General features: G+C 59.7%; 1 protein-coding gene across 2 annotated transcripts in view; it reads left to right on the forward strand.

Moving 5' to 3' along the window:
* Positions 1 to 14,912, forward strand: part of GRM4 (glutamate metabotropic receptor 4) — a 122,700-nt gene that overhangs the window by 17,512 nt on the left and 90,276 nt on the right. The window lies entirely within an intron of this gene.

Below are 14,912 nucleotides of genomic sequence, written 5' to 3' on the forward strand. Positions count from 1 at the left end.
GGGTGGGTCGGGAGCGGCGCTGCAACCCCATCCGCAGCGACAGCTGTGTGAGGTCTGGCTGCGGGCTGGCGTGGCCAGGCCAGTGACCGCCTGCGCCAGGGACCACTGGATGTGTTTCCTCCCCAAAACGCCTTTCCAGGTCCTTGCTGACTCATGGGTTCCTTTCACCTGAAGCTTTGTTCCCTGTTAAAGGGTAGCGCCAGTGCCATTTTAGGCTGTTAGTAGAGATCTGTCCCAACAGGGCATGCTCCGTAAATGTTGGGGGGCGACCGAGGATCCCTCCCTAAGAGGTGGCTGAGGTGGAATAATTACAACATTTACATCAGGCTTACCCGTGCCAGGCCCTGTCCCAATCCTCATAGCAACCCCCAGGGGCAGTGTACAATTCTTATCCCTGTTTTATAGAATGGAGAACCGAGGCCCAGAGAAGCTAAGCAACTTGCCTAAGGCCACAGAGCTAGGTGGTGGAGGCTGGATATGATCCCAGGATGTCTGGGCCTGAGTCTACCCTTTTCATCACTTTTCTGTCTCTTGACCACCAGATAGGCGCAGGTTTAAGACTTGACCTAATGCTTGCTCACCACATGGCTTCTCCAAGCCTCAGTTTGTGCATCCGTAAAATGGGCATGGTGGTACACACCTGGCAGAAGTGATAACGTGTGCAAAGCCCTTAGTAGGTGCTTGGGGGACGCTGGTATTGCAGAACAGGTTCTGACAGACCCCGCAGTGCTTGTGGGGACTGGGCAGCTGTGCTTGTGGGGACTGGGCAGCTATGCGGTGGGGAAGAAGGGGAAGAGGTGTCAGAAGCGGGTCTGGCTGAGGGTGCCTGTGGGGCTGTTCTCCCGAGGGAAGGACCACAGTCCTCTCCTGTTTCGGTGTCTGTCTTCCCCCTCAGCCCCAGGGCTCCCCCTGTGCTGAGAGGCTGGGCAGGGAATGCCAAAGCCAGAGCCAGGCGGGGCCTGAGTGGAGAGGGAGGGCGGTGCAGGGGAGAGCGCCCGCCCGCGGGGCCCAGAGCCCCAGCTCTGGCAGCCGGTCTGCTGGGGCCTGAGGTGCTTTGCTCCGGCAGGGCGGGCGTTCCCAGGCCTGGACACCCCACAGTGCCACGCTGTGCGGGGGCGCTGGGTTTCTGGACCCAGAGGGCTGGTGAGGCCGTGGCAAGGCCTGATTTTGGACACCTGCAGGGAGGCTCGTGGCCGCCGGGCCAGATGCTCAGAATCCGGCTGGTGTCTTCTCCAGGGAGTGCCCCGCCCTGCCGCCCTCTCACGCCGGCCTCCCTCGGAGCACCTGCGCGGGATTCTGGCGTGTGGCCGGCACACAGGCCGCCCTTGCGGAGGGAGCGAAAGGGAGCCGCAGAGGCCTGCGGGGCCTCTGGGGACGCCTGCCCGGCCTTGGAGGCGCCGGGCGGGCAGGTGTGTGGCCTTGTGGAAGGGCTGAGGTGGGGCTCGGGCTAGGGGGCCTCAAGTTCACGGCTGCTGGCTCTGGCTCCCTCTCTCCCAGGTGGACCTCAGCCTGACCATCTGTACAAATTCATCCGTGCGTTCGTTCGCGGAATCTGTATTGAGCGTCTCCTCGTGCTCACGCGGCTCGGGCAGCGGCTCCCCACCCCGCTGCGCCTCGGAATCACTCGGGGAGTTCTAAAAATCCTCCTGTGGCCGGGCGCGGTGGCTCACGCCTGTAATCCTGGCACTCTGGGAGGCTGAGGTGGGCGTGGGCGGATCCCTTGATGTCAGGAGTTCAAGACCAGCCTGAGCAAGAGTGAGACCCCATCTCTACTAAAAACAGAAAAAATAGCCAGGTGTGGTGGAGCACACTTGTAGTCCCAGGTAGTCGGGAGGCTGAGGCAGGAGGATCACTTGAGCCCATGAGTTGGAGGGTGCAGTGAGCTATGACGATGCCATTGCACTCTACCCAGTGTGACAGAGCGACTGTCTCAAAAAAAAAAAAAAAATCCTTGTGCCGGTCCAGGAATTCGGACGTAACTGGTCTGAGATGGCGCCTGGGCTCCCCAGGTGACGCGGGCGTCGGCCCAGGTGAGAGCTGCCCTCAGTGGGCCTCCTAAGCAGGGGGCAGAGGAAGCCTTGCCCCGGTGGCTCCCACGACTGAGGAAGAAGGCCGGCAGTGAAGAGATGAAACACAAATGTGTAAGGTCAGGGCAGCAGTGCCCTGCGGAAGAACTCAGCAAGGATGTGCTAGGGAGCTGGGAGCCGAGGGGATGACAACGTAGGGTGCTGGGGAGTGGCCTTTCTGAAGAAACCTGAATGGAGTGGAGCGGGTCGCCTAATGGCTATTTGAGGAAGGGGTTTCTAGGTAGAGGCATAGCAAGTGCAAAGGCCCTGGGGCAGAACTCTGAGTCACTGTTGATTTGACCAAGGAGCTCTAGAGCGGGGGGCCAAGACAGCCCTGGGAGTAGTGAGAGGGGAACTGAGCGGCCTCCAAAACCCACATCCCACTCCTTGCTGCAGAGGGTGTTGTGGGAGGAAGGTCACTCTTGAGACCTTGGACGAGCCTCAGGGCCTCGGTTTCTTCACCTGTAAAGTGGGCAGGTGGTCTTTGAGCAGCCACTGTGGAGCCACAGGGTGACTGGGGAGAGGTAAGGGCAGAGCCCTGCGACAGCTTGTTCCTCCCCTTGGCCCCACCTCACGGGTCCCCCGGCCCTTCTGTGCCTCCTCAGACCCCTACTTCCCTGTGCCCCTGCCTGCCGCAGCCTGAGGATGGGCAGAGCTGGGTGCTGGAGACCGGGGAGAGGCAGGACAGCCGGATGCGGAGCCCTGAGGGCAGGAACGTGAGTGGTTACAGCCTGGGCTCTGGGGCCGCGGGTCACACCCCTGCTCTTCCATTTGTTACCTGGGAGGAACCGCTCTGAGCCTCAGTTTCCTCGTCTGTACAATGGGGTGCCTGTAGCACCCGCCTCACAGCGCATCGTGGGGATCAAATGCGGAGCGTAGAAAGTGCTCGGGGCGGTGCCCAGCCCGTAGACGAGGACGAGGATACCGACCAAGCGGCCCAGAGCGCGGGTTTGGAGGCAGCCCATGTGGGCAGCTCAGAGCCCGGCCCAGAGCGCGGGCCTCGCTACGTCTCGCCGACCTGGCTGTGCAACCGGCAGAATCACGCGCCCTTTCAGGGGCGGGCAGAAGGGCAGTGCGGTGGGTAATGCTGGTCTTCGTCTCCTGCTGCCACAGCACCTGGGGCCTCTGAGGGGGGTTGAGCCACGGGGGCGGGGCTTGCGACGGGGAGGGCGGGGCTTGCGACGGGGAGGGCGGGGCTTGCGACGGGGAGGGCGGGGCTTGCGACGGGGAGGGCGGTTGCTGGCATTCAGCCTGCCAGGGGGATGGTGGGTGGGTGTCCTGCTGACCTGGGGTCCTCCTTGCTTTGTGCAGTGAGGGGATTTTGCTGTGGGGATGGCATGATCCCCAGTCCCACTTGGGGAAGGGCTGTGGGTTCCCTTGCCACTGAAACCTCCCACAGCCCAGGGGCCTGTGTGGGCCTGACCCTGCTGCCCACTTGCTGTGTGACCCTGGGTAAATGAGCTGCCCTCTCTGTGCAGTGAGGACACTGGACTAGGCAGGCTGTGACCCACTCCGGACCTGGCCTGCTGGAACCTGTCTCCTGGCTTTGCCGGGCGGTGCCCTCCCGGAATGCCCTTCTCCAGGTCTGACGGCAGTGTCGGATCCCTCCTTCCTGATTCTAAGCCCTGGCCCTCCGAGGGCACGTGGGTCTCTTGGGTGGCACTCGAGTCCCTCCCACAGTCCACGGCAGGGCTGGGCTGGACCTCTCTTGGCCGCTGCCCCCGCCCCAGACCCTGGCTCAGCGACAGACAGACAGATGAGGGCGCCAACGGCCCTGGGACCGGCGTGGACTGAGTGACGGGCACTGTGCCGAGCAGGGGGGGGCTCGCTCAGTGTCAGGGCCAGGCCCCTACCTCCCTTGCCCACCCCTGGGTGGGCTTGAGCTTTTCATTTTCTCCCAACTTAACTAAACTGGCATTTTTACACCCAGGCAGGTTGGAAATGAAGAGGCAAATTCTGTTCCGCATCCGTCGCCCCTGCTCTCCGCCCGCTGGGTGGGCCCTCTGCCTTGGCCGTGGGGAGTCCTGGCCTGAAGCTCTGCTGGGGGCAGGCAGCGGGACACCCTGAGTTTATCCCCAGTCCGGCTCTCTGTCCCCAGCTCCCCTCATTCTGCCTGACTCTATTTCTCTCTCGTGCCCTCCACCCTGTCTCTCTTCTTCCTGGCCCCGTTTGGACTCCGCTCTGTCTCGGTCTCTGGGGTGCGGGCCAGCCTCACCCTGGCAGACGAGGATTGGGGCAGGAGGAAGAGCTGACAGGCCCACCTGTGCCCTGCCGGGCTGGGCGCCTGCCAGGGCCTTCTCAGGCCCGAGATGCCCAAGGCCACAGTCGAGGTGGGAGGCAGGTGGGCGTGAGACTGGGCCGTGCCTGGCGTCCGGGCTCCCGGCGCTGCTCTCCGGGCTGTGCGCGCTCCCGGAGATGCGGGGAGCCCAGGCTAGCGGCAGCTGTGAACCTGCTGCATAGTCGGGCCGAATCCCGGCACTGCCACCTACTGCCTGTGGCCTTGGGCAAGTCACAGGTCCCCTCCTTGATCTGAATCCAGTTTCCAGATCTGTGGAATGGCTCGGGTGGCTGTGTTCAGTTCAACAGCACAAGTGACTAGCACCGTGCCTGGCACTTGGTAGCACTCCAAAAGCAGTAGCTTTTGTGAAGTGTGCCCCTGTGTGAAGGGGAGGCTGCATTCTGCCTGCCCCTCCTTTCATCCCTTCATTCCTGGGCCTCAGTCTCCTCCGGCCTCAGTTTCTGCCTGGGTCTGCTGAGGAGGAACAGTCTCCCTGGGTCTGCTCTGCTCAGCCGGCCGGGCTCAGCGCAGGAGCGGCAGTGAGGGGAGCTGGCCTTGGCCTTGCCTGTGCCCCGAGTCCCAGGGCCCTGGGGGCGCGGAGAGAAGCGCCCTGGAGGGCCGGCGGAGCACCCCTCCTGCCCTGGCCGAGCGGAGCGGACGGGCCCGAATGGGAGTGAGGAGAGGCTGCTCCCACCTCCTCTCTGTCCCCGGGGCTGCGGTTTGGGGGGCCGGGGTGGCACTGGCCTCCGTCAGGGCCTGCGCGAGGGCCGTGCGTGCCGCCGCCAGGGAGTCCCGCGTGGTCCGCGCCGCAGCTGCTGGAAGGCGCAGTGCGTAGCCCAAGGATGAGCTCGGGCGGGAGACACTGAGGTTCAGGACTGGGGCGGGGCGGGGTTGCGAGGCCAGGTCTGTCAGAGTGTGGGTGGAGGTGGCCGCGCACAGCTCCCCCCAGCCGCCTTTTACGTCATGGACACGAGTGGCATCTTCAAGGTGGGTCTGACGCAGAAGGCGTTGCTTTCGCAGCCAGGTGTGTGTTTTAATGGGTGATTTCAAACATATGGAAAATTACAGAGAATAATATAATGAACCGCCCTGGACCCAACACCTGGCCACACGTTGATATTTTGCCATAATGGTGTCAACACTTGTTTGATTTTAAGAAAGAAAACTGCTAATATGATCAAGGGCCCTGCACGCGCCCCCGTGTCCCTCACCCTCCTCTTCCTCCTCAGAGGCAGCCACTGCCCCGTACCAGGTGTGCCTTTCTTAATTCTCTTCTCTCTGTGCACTTCACATGCATACCTGTAAACGGCATTCAGTTTGGCTTTGTGTGTCGAGGCGTGGTGAGACAGGGTGGGCGGCATGCATTTGGCTCGCTTTTCTGCCTCCGTGTCTCGCCGTTCCCGGTTTGCTTCACTCGTCTTGGCCGTGTCGTGCTCCCTGGCGTGACCGCGCCCGAGCACGCGCTAGTCCATCTCGAGCGGGCCGGCGTTGCGGGCCGGCGGGGATCAAGCCTCCGGGCTCTCCTCCGTGCTGCCCTGTGGCCCCACGGCCTGCAGAGCACCCCCCACCCTGCCCTGGCCTCCAGACCGGCCTCCCCGGGGCCCAGGCTTGCTAAACACAGGTCCCACGGGGCGGGGCGGCGGCCCTGCTCGGCGGCCCTCAGGAGCACGGTCCGTGTCGCGTCGGGCTCCCGGTGGTTTCTGGACTCGGTTTGGAGGCAGCACAGTCTGGCAGTCAGCCCGGGTGCTAGAGCCCCTCCGGCCCTGCCGCTCGCGCGCTGTGGGCCCCAGGTGAATTGCTGGGTCTCTGGGCCTGGGTGCCCTCACCTCCCAAATGCGGGGCCAGGGAAGGCTTCCCATAGGAGCACAGTGAGTGCTGAGGCTCAGCGCCTAGGACGGGGCACAGCCAGGTTGGGGGGCCCGGCTGGCGGGGGGCATCCGGGGAGGGAACAGCCAGTGCAGAGGCCTGGGGCAAGGAGGGGATGTGCTTGCTGTGGAGGTTGGCCGCTCTGTCCCCTGGAGATGTGGCAGGAGGTGGGGACATGTTGGAGGCACCTGCCTCCCCCGCAGTAGTGGCTTCTGACAGCTGCGATCTCGGGTTGCAGCTGGAAGGAGTTTATGGGAAGCCTGAAGTGTGAGGGAATGTTAAGTGCCTTATAAGTACTTTGATTATTTTAAATTGCTTAAGTGGTTTGCTAAGATGGTCCTAAGTATCCTGGGGACACAGACACAAAATCAATTAGGAAAGTACAGCAAACCCAACAGAGGAAAGCAATGCCCTCACCTGCCTTCCCTGCTGGGAGGCCAGCGGACCCCTTTCTCGCCTCCCGGCTTCAGGCTGGGGAGCCCCAGGCCTGGTGGCCTCGGGTCCTGGCCTCTCTCAAGCGATTCTGGCCGAGGCCCTGGGAGAGGAGGGGCACGTAAGGGGGTGCCCAAGGGTGTCTCTCTCCTGAGGACCCTTTACCCGGTGGTCCCCCAGGCCTAGCATTTCAAAAGCTCGCCTATTGCTGTTTGGAAGCACCGTGCATCCCACCGCTCAGGATTCAAGGCGCCCAAGGGTGAGCCTCAGCCCCGGCCAGCGCAGTCCCGCCACCTTCCAGAGAGCTCTCAGCCTGCGCTGGGCTGCATGGCTTTGATGGCCGCAGGGGGACTGCAGGCACATGTATGTCCTCCCCCACAAGCGCCACCCCTGCAGGGCGACCTGGTGGCATTCCTGGGGACTGTGTCCCAGCAGCGCGAGGGTCCCCTCGTGTGTTGCACAGGGATCCTGCTCCTGCTCCTGGCCTCATGGTGGGCGGTGGGCGGTGGGCTGTGGGAGGCTTCCGTCTAGCACTTTCATTTCAGGAGCAGATGGGACGCATGCCTGGGCGGCTCTGCAGGGCAGACCCCTCCCCACACCTGCCATTGGGCAGGCTGCACTCAGTGGCGCCACCCAGGCAGGGCCGCCCGGGAGGCTGTAGCGGTCAGGGACTGCGTCGCCTGTTTATTTTGTGGATTCCCACAGAACCTAGAGGATGGGTCACGAGGTTTTCTTTTTTTTTTTTTTTTAGCAGAGAGGTGTCAATGTGAGGAAAACAAACCTCTGTTCCTAAAAGAAGCCAGGCCCAGAGCCAACTGGAGATTAGGCAGCGGGTCCCTGACTCCACCCGAGCATTTCCTCGAGTCAGGAGGGATCAGATGCTGGGCTTTGGCCCATTTGCATGGCTGCATTCATCTGGCAAATGTTTGGTGAGGGTCTGGCACAGGCCCCCGATGTTGCTATTGAACAAGGAGGCAGGTTTTTCCCTAGCTTTTGTTTGGTTTCCAGTTCAAATTTAAAAATGTATATTTTAGGTACATCTTGGGTTCAGCATGTGAGGATGGTCCACGGTTTTCAGGACTTTTGGATGCCTGCTGTGGGCAGCTGCTGGGCGTTCCTGGGACGCGGCTGTGGGGACATTGGGCCCGGTAGAGCCAGGAGCAGGGAGCTTGGGGATCGGTCCCCATAGTTCACAATTCACAATCTTCACAGTCACTTCTTTTTCTTTCTTTCTTTTTTTTGAAACAGAGTCTCACTCTGTTGCCTGGGCTAGAGTGCCATCAGCCTAGCTCACAGCAACCTCAAACTCCTGGGCTCAAGCGATCCTCCTGTTTCAGCCTCCCAAGTAGCTGGGACTACAGGCATGCGCCACCATGCCTGGCTAATTTTTCTATTTTTAGTAGAGACACGGTTTAACTCTTGCTCAGGCTGGTCTTGAACTCCTGACCTCGAGTGATCCGCCCATCTCAGCTTCCCAGAGTGCTGGGATTATGGGGTAAGCCACCGCGCCTGGACCCACAGTCGCTTCTTCATCATCTCACACCGATACTACAAAGCAGTTAGGACACCTGCCCTATTTTACAGGTGAGGAAACTGAGGTCCAGAGAAGTTAATGTGTGGGTGACCACCCAGCCAGGTAGAATAAGAACAGTGGTGTGTGACTGTGGTCAAACCTACTTGGGAGGCTGAGGCTGAGGTGGGACGATCCTGAGCCCAGGAGTTTGAGTCCAGCCTGGAAATCATGGTGAGACCCTATCTCTAAAGAAAAAGGAATCGGCGCTGGGCTTAGGATCAGGGTCCTAGCCCTCTAGCTCAGGGCTACAGCCCTGCGTGTACCCGGAAGTCATGAGCATGTCCTCCTAGTCCAGCTGCTCTTACTGCAGGAGCCTGTCACTGGCTGTCGAAGGTGCTTTGCAGGCCAGAGTCAGGTCGGCCCTCCCTCCGTTCCACTGAGCACAGGACAGGCAGCCATGGGTCCCGCGAGTGTGCCTTGATGTCCCCCACTCCTTCCTGCCGTGGTTGTGAAAGCCAGCATGTTTGTTGCAGAAAACAGAAAAGCATAAAGAAGCACATTAAAATTGCTTATTTGCCACACTGTGCAGGAGGACAACCTTGATGCGTTTGTGCATTTCCTTCCAGCCCTTCTTCCATATAATTTGCCAGGTTGCGATCACAACATCTGTACAGCTGTGCAGCCCGCTTCTTACTCCAGACCAACGTGGAGAGCAATTTCCAGTGCCCTTAAATAGTCTTTGAACATGGTGTTTGGTGGCTTTGCAATCACCCCTGCAGGGGCCCTGGCATCTTCTATGGACCCTGTCCCACTGGCGGCCGGTGGACGTGCAGTCTTGGGGCTGCCTCCCCACGGCGTTTCCAGGGGTCCCTCTCTCTATGAGGACACATGACGGTGCAGCGCGCGTGCTGGGTGGTGGGGAGCAGGGGGTGGGAGGCCCTGCCTAATTGGAGCAGTTATCCTGGCAAAGGCAGGTGCTCAGGTGAGCTCCCCATGAGGGCGGGCCGGGAGATGGACGTGGCAGGTGGAGTGTAGGAGGCAGAACCAGGTGTCCCCGGCGGTGCCGTGGGCGGGGGATGCGGGGGACTGGAGAGATGTGCTCAGCTGAACTGCAGGTATGGGGGCTGGGGACCGTGGCTCCACTTGTGCCTGCTCAGGGTGAAAGCCCCCAAAGGCCCAGAAATTAAGCTCAGGGGTTTAAATCGAGTGTGGCGGCTGAGGGAGGGGCAGGCAGGGGGCCGGGCAGGCAGGGGGCCAGGCTGGCAGGGAGCGGGGACTGTCTCACAAGTACCCTTTGCCGTGGACAGGTGGGATGCGTGCAGGGGGGCTGGGAGAAGGGGCGGAAGCCCCTGGGGTGCCCGGGTTGGCCTGGCCTTGGAAGCCCGTCTCGCCCACCCCACCTCCGCCTCCGGCCCCTGCCTCTGGCCCTGCCACCTCCTGCTCTGGTTCCTCTGGGCCACTTTCTAAACCCCCCAACTTCCCATCTGCTGGCCCCTGCTTCTGATGGGCCCTCCGGCCCTGAAGGGTGCACCGTCTGTCTTTTCACTCCTTCCGTTTTATTTAAAAATTGAGGTATACGCAGTAAAAGACACACATTTTAGGTGTGCTACTCGAGCTGTTATAAATGATGTACTTGTATGACCATCGAGATCGCGGCATTTGCAGTGCCCCAGGAAGAGCCTTGAGCCCCTCCCAGTCAGTGGCCTTCCCTCCCCACGGGTAGCCCGCAGCCGGCTCCCAGCGGCGTAGCCGGCCGCGCCTGGGTTTGAGCCTCACGTAAACAGAATCGTGCAGGGTCTCTCTGGGTCCAGCCTCGTTTGCTCCCGCCATCTGTGGCTCCTCCGCGGGGTGGGGTGTTTGGTGGTTTGTTCTTCCATATTGCTCTGTGCTAGTTCATTGTGTCACTGTTTGGATGATTCATAATTTATTTACCTGCTCTGTTGCGGCGGGACGTTTGGGCAGAATCCATTGTTTGGCTATTATGAAGAGAGCTGCTCTGAACATCTACGTCTGTGTCTTTTAGTGGACGTAAGTGCTTGTTTCTCATTTGAATGTTTTAAGTGGAATTGCTGGCTCATAGGCCGCATGAATTATTTGCTTTAGGAGTCACTGCCAATCATTTCCTCTGCGACTGTAACTTCTTGCCACCTTTCTTTGCTTTGGAAATTTCCACCTGTGCTTTGAGGCCCATCTTCAATGAGCCCTCTTCGTCCATCCTGAGGATAACATTACTGGTCACTAGGGGGCAGCTCTATAAGGCAGAGTCAGAGGGTCACGTCTCTCTTCTTCCCTGTTCCAGTTTCCAGTGCCTGGAACATAGTAGGCGCTTAATAAAATGAATGGCTGAGTTTCTCTGCCTGGCATGTGCTAGGAGTTTTACATAGGTTATCTGGTGTAAGTGACTGGCCCCATTTTACAGGTGGGCATACTGAGACTTGTCCAGAAAGCAGTGGAGGCCCACAGAGCTGCTTATCCCTAAAGCCGGTGCTCATTCTACAGTTCTAGGCAGCATGTGTTTGAAATTTCTTGCTCTTTTTCAGCTCGCCCACTTTGATTTCACTCGGCCTCACAGTCTAGTCTGGGGGTTGTTGAATTAAATCTCGTGGGTGACCCAGTTAGCTTGTGACCCAGCCAGCTCCTGAGGGATCCATCAGCTCTTTCTTCAGCCTCAGCCCGTGCTCCAGTCAGGGATTTCCGGGGTGGGTAGGGGCAGCGAGGCTGCAGAAACCCACCTGTGCCTAACTGAAGCCGTCCTCTGGCCTGACCAACATCTGTATCTCACTTTTACCTTTTCAACGTCCCTTCCCACTGGTTGACCGTCCGTGGAGGTCACAGGTTGGCCACTGTTATTTGCATTTTCTGAGTGAAAGAAAGAGAGCCCGGGGGGTGGTGTGACGCGCTCAGAGTTCTCTTGGAGCCTGAAGAGCTGGGCTGAGAGCCTTGAACTCCTCCTCCCCGCCTCCTGCTGTGAAGTGTTTTAGGGAGGGCCGGGAGCAGGCAGAGGACTGGAGTTAGGTCCACAACCCAGCAAGGCTGGTCTCAGGGTCCCTTTGGGAAGCAGGACAGACTCTTTCAGGCCATCAATTTACTAAATGGTCGTAGAGGCCTGAAAGGTTTGCCAAGTGCTGGGTGTCTTGGGGCAGCCTCTGGGTTTAAGTTCACGGGACCCTGGAACCCTGGGCAGGGCAGCAGAGGGTGGCTGCTGTCCATGGTCCTGAAGCAGGACTTCGCCCGTGGGAGGCAGAGAAGGGGCAGCAGCGCAGGGCTGCGGGGCGCACGCTTTCCTAGGAGGGGCTCTCCTGCCAGTTTTGGTGGGAGCGAGGCATGTGGCCGGGCAGACGGTGCGGTGTCTTGATATTTTAATTGAAGCCTGGAGACACGGTTGCTCTCTCTACTGCGCTAACAATGTACGGAATAAATAATTCAGCGGTGGCTGTGTTGTGCCTGCTGCCCTGACTCACGGGGGTGGCCACACGTGCGCGCGCGCACACACACGCACACACACACACACACACGCGCACACACACACACGTGGCCGGTGGGCCAGGAGCTGCTGTTCTGGGTAGTGGCTGGACTGGAGGTGGAGGTGGTGCATAGCCCCTTTAACAGGACCCTGGCCGCCCTGAAGCCCATGAATCCATTTCATCCCAGGCAACCCCTGAGGAGAGGTTAGCACAATGTGGGGCCAACTGCTCCTGTGTGCAGTGATTAAGTGGCAGTTAACTGTCTGTTTGTCCTCAGACCAGCCTGCAAAGCCAGGGACCTGGAGGAAAGGCCCCTCCTAATGGGCACTCTTCCTGGGCTGTATTTGAATAGATTCCATTTGATTCAGCAAATATTTATGGAGCTCTCCAGGTCTGTGCGAGATACTGGAGCAGGTGGTGGAGATGGGAGAGATTGCCTGGTGGCTAAATCTGGGTTCTTCCTGGATGGGGAGGTGTGACAGACACATGATCAGTCATAGCTCAGGCTGGGGCATGGGAAGGCTGGGGGTGGGGTGCAGGCAAGGTCTGGGGGCTCAGAGGCAGTCAAGGGCAGTCTGACAAGGCATGAGTGGGTGGCCCTCTGGTGGAGGTGGCAGGAGTCCTGCAGTGAAGGTGCAGCCAGGGCTGTGTCCCTAAGGAGAGGGTGGGGCTGGGTGTGACCTCTTGTATGTCTGGAAGGGATGCAGCAGGGACTGGGTGGGAGATGAGAGGAGAAGGGCTGGGGCAGGTTGGGGGACATAGGCCAAGAGTGTGAACTTGATCTTGCAGGCTGGTGCCTGGTTGGATTTGGGAGTTAGAAGTATTCTCTGGGTGTAGAGTAGAGGGTCGGTAGCAGGGCAAGGCCTGGAGCTGAGAGAGGGATCAGGAGACTAACGGAACAGTCCAGACTGGAGGTGATAGTGGCCCAAATGATGGCCTATGCATAGTGACAGTCATTCATTCATTTATTCATTCAAGTAATTGGTGAATGTCTTTTATGAGCCCGACATTGGACTAGGTTGAGAATACAAGAGTGAACAAAACACATCCAGACCTTGTCCACATGGAGCTGACCTCCTAGAGGGGGAGAAAGCCCACATGGCGAGAGATAATCAGAGTGGGGACAGGTACTGTGGAGGGGGCTTGCCCAGCGCCAGGGTTGGGAGTGCAGGAGGGTCTCCTGTCCACAGGCAGTTAGAGAAGAGCTGCAGAGGGGACGCTGGAATACTGGCCTGGGCAAGTGACAAAGGGAGATGGTGGCTGGATGGGGTTTTGGGTGACAGGCACAGCCAGTGGACAGGCTGTGACGTGGGAATGTTCTTGGCCCATCTGAGAACTGGAATGAGGCTGCTCAGAGAGGAGATAGCAGGGCTGGATCGGCAGGGCCTGTGGACCTGAGACAGTTTGACTTTTGCTCCAGGTGCAATGGGTTTGCAGCCTTCGAGGGTTCAAGCAGAGAGTGACGTGATCAGATCATGTCTTAAAAGGCACTCTGGCTGCTGTGTGAGGACCGATCCGTAGCACTGTGAGAGCCTTCGGCCGTATGGAGGAGGAATCTGTCATACCTCCCCCCGCCCCCGCATCAGCCCCCAGCCCTGCTGCACAGAGAGCTCCCGAGGAGGCTTACAGGGGGCCTGGCCATTCTGCAGAGCCCCCTGCCCCCGGCCCCCTAGCCCCCAAGCCCCAGCCACCAACACTGGGACCTCCAGCTGCTGCTAGACAGACCCTGCCCAAAGCCCTCTCAACTTCTCTCACCCAAAGGTGGGCATCGTGACAAATATCTCCCATCCAGGTTAATGACAGGTTTAAATGGCAGAGTATATGCAAAAGCCATAAATAGAAGGCAATCATTATTACAATTTTCAAAGCCAGAGGGAACGACCAAAGGGAATGGCTCAGAACAGACCCCAAGAGCAGTTATTTAGGAATCTGGGAGCCCAAAAGGTGGCCCTGGCTGAAAGCATAAATGGATTCAAAAGCTGCAGGGAAGAGAGACTTGGGGAAGCAGATGTCCAGCGACCTGCCCGAGGGAGTGAGGGTGTGGGTGCATCTGTGGCCGAGAGGGCGCAGTGAGGACATCCATGCCACTGCCCCTCAGGGCCTCGTGCCCTGGGGACTGAGTCCTCCTCTCACAGGAGGTCTTTCCCCAGCTTCCCTGCTCCCTCCCGCCCCTTCCCAAGAGGTTGGGGCCAGGGTAGCGTTTCCTGCTGGGACCTGCCACGGCCCCAAAACGTCCTCATTCTGGGCACGCTTCCGGGCCCAGGCCCTTCTTCCCCCCATGGAGAAACTGGCGCGCCCCACCAGCGTCAGATGAGGGCCCTCCATCTGTCCCACCTCGAGAGGGTGGTTAACTGCCTTTCCTATTTTTGGCAGAGAGCGGCAGTGAGACCCAAAGGGGAAAGCACTAATCGAGGGGCTCCTTGGGGGAAACCTCTCTGCTTGGCGCCTGGGAATCCGCGGCGGCCCCGCCAGCCCCGCCAGCCCCAGCCCGCAGCTTATAGAGCTGTGAGCAGGGAGACACTGCCTCCCCCGGGGGGGGGGAGAGGAGGAAGAGAAAGGGCCTCTTTAATTTAATTCCGTGTTTTATTGCTCATTGGATAAATAACCTTCATTAAGATGGAAGGTGGGGGGATAGACAGGGAGAAGTTTGATTAATTTCAAGCTGGTTTCTCATTTGTTAATTTTCTCCCAGTTCAGCAGGATTATTAAAACAAATTGCAGACACTGCTCTCTCCTCCCTGGGCTGGAGCCGGGCTTGCAGGGAGGGACCCTGCCCCACAGCACAGTTATTTAGGGGCCACTTGGGACGAAGGGGGAGGCTCCCACATTTCAGGTCCCCATTTCTTGCTAAGGGTCCTCTGAGGGTTCTTGTGTCCCTGAGGCCTCATGGAGATCTGGACAACCAGGAAATGGAACAGGCGGGCCCTGGCCTGGGCACACGGTCCCCCGGCAGGGCCAATTACCTGGGCGGGCTGGTGCCTGGGAGAGGGGCAGGGCTGCCAGCTCCAGCTCGCCCAGTGCCCCAGCCCTCCTGCACGCCCACTGCCACCTGGCTGTTCTGACCCCTTCCCCGCCATCAGCGCTTGCCCACCTTGAGCTCTGCCCCAGCCAGGCTGGTTCTGCACTGGCTGGATCCAGTCCTGCGGAAAACTGTCCCCTGCTGGAGTGTTGACGGGGAACAGCACGTCAGCACTGTCCTGCTGCCCTGGCCAGCTGAGAGAGCCACCTGCTTGGTGGGCAGGGTGGTGAGATCCGGGCTTTCCAACACTCTCTTGTGCTCCCCCAAACACACT

Source organism: Microcebus murinus, chromosome 5 (assembly GCF_040939455.1).
Source record: "Microcebus murinus isolate Inina chromosome 5, M.murinus_Inina_mat1.0, whole genome shotgun sequence".
Classification (NCBI taxonomy): Eukaryota; Metazoa; Chordata; class Mammalia; order Primates; family Cheirogaleidae; genus Microcebus; species Microcebus murinus.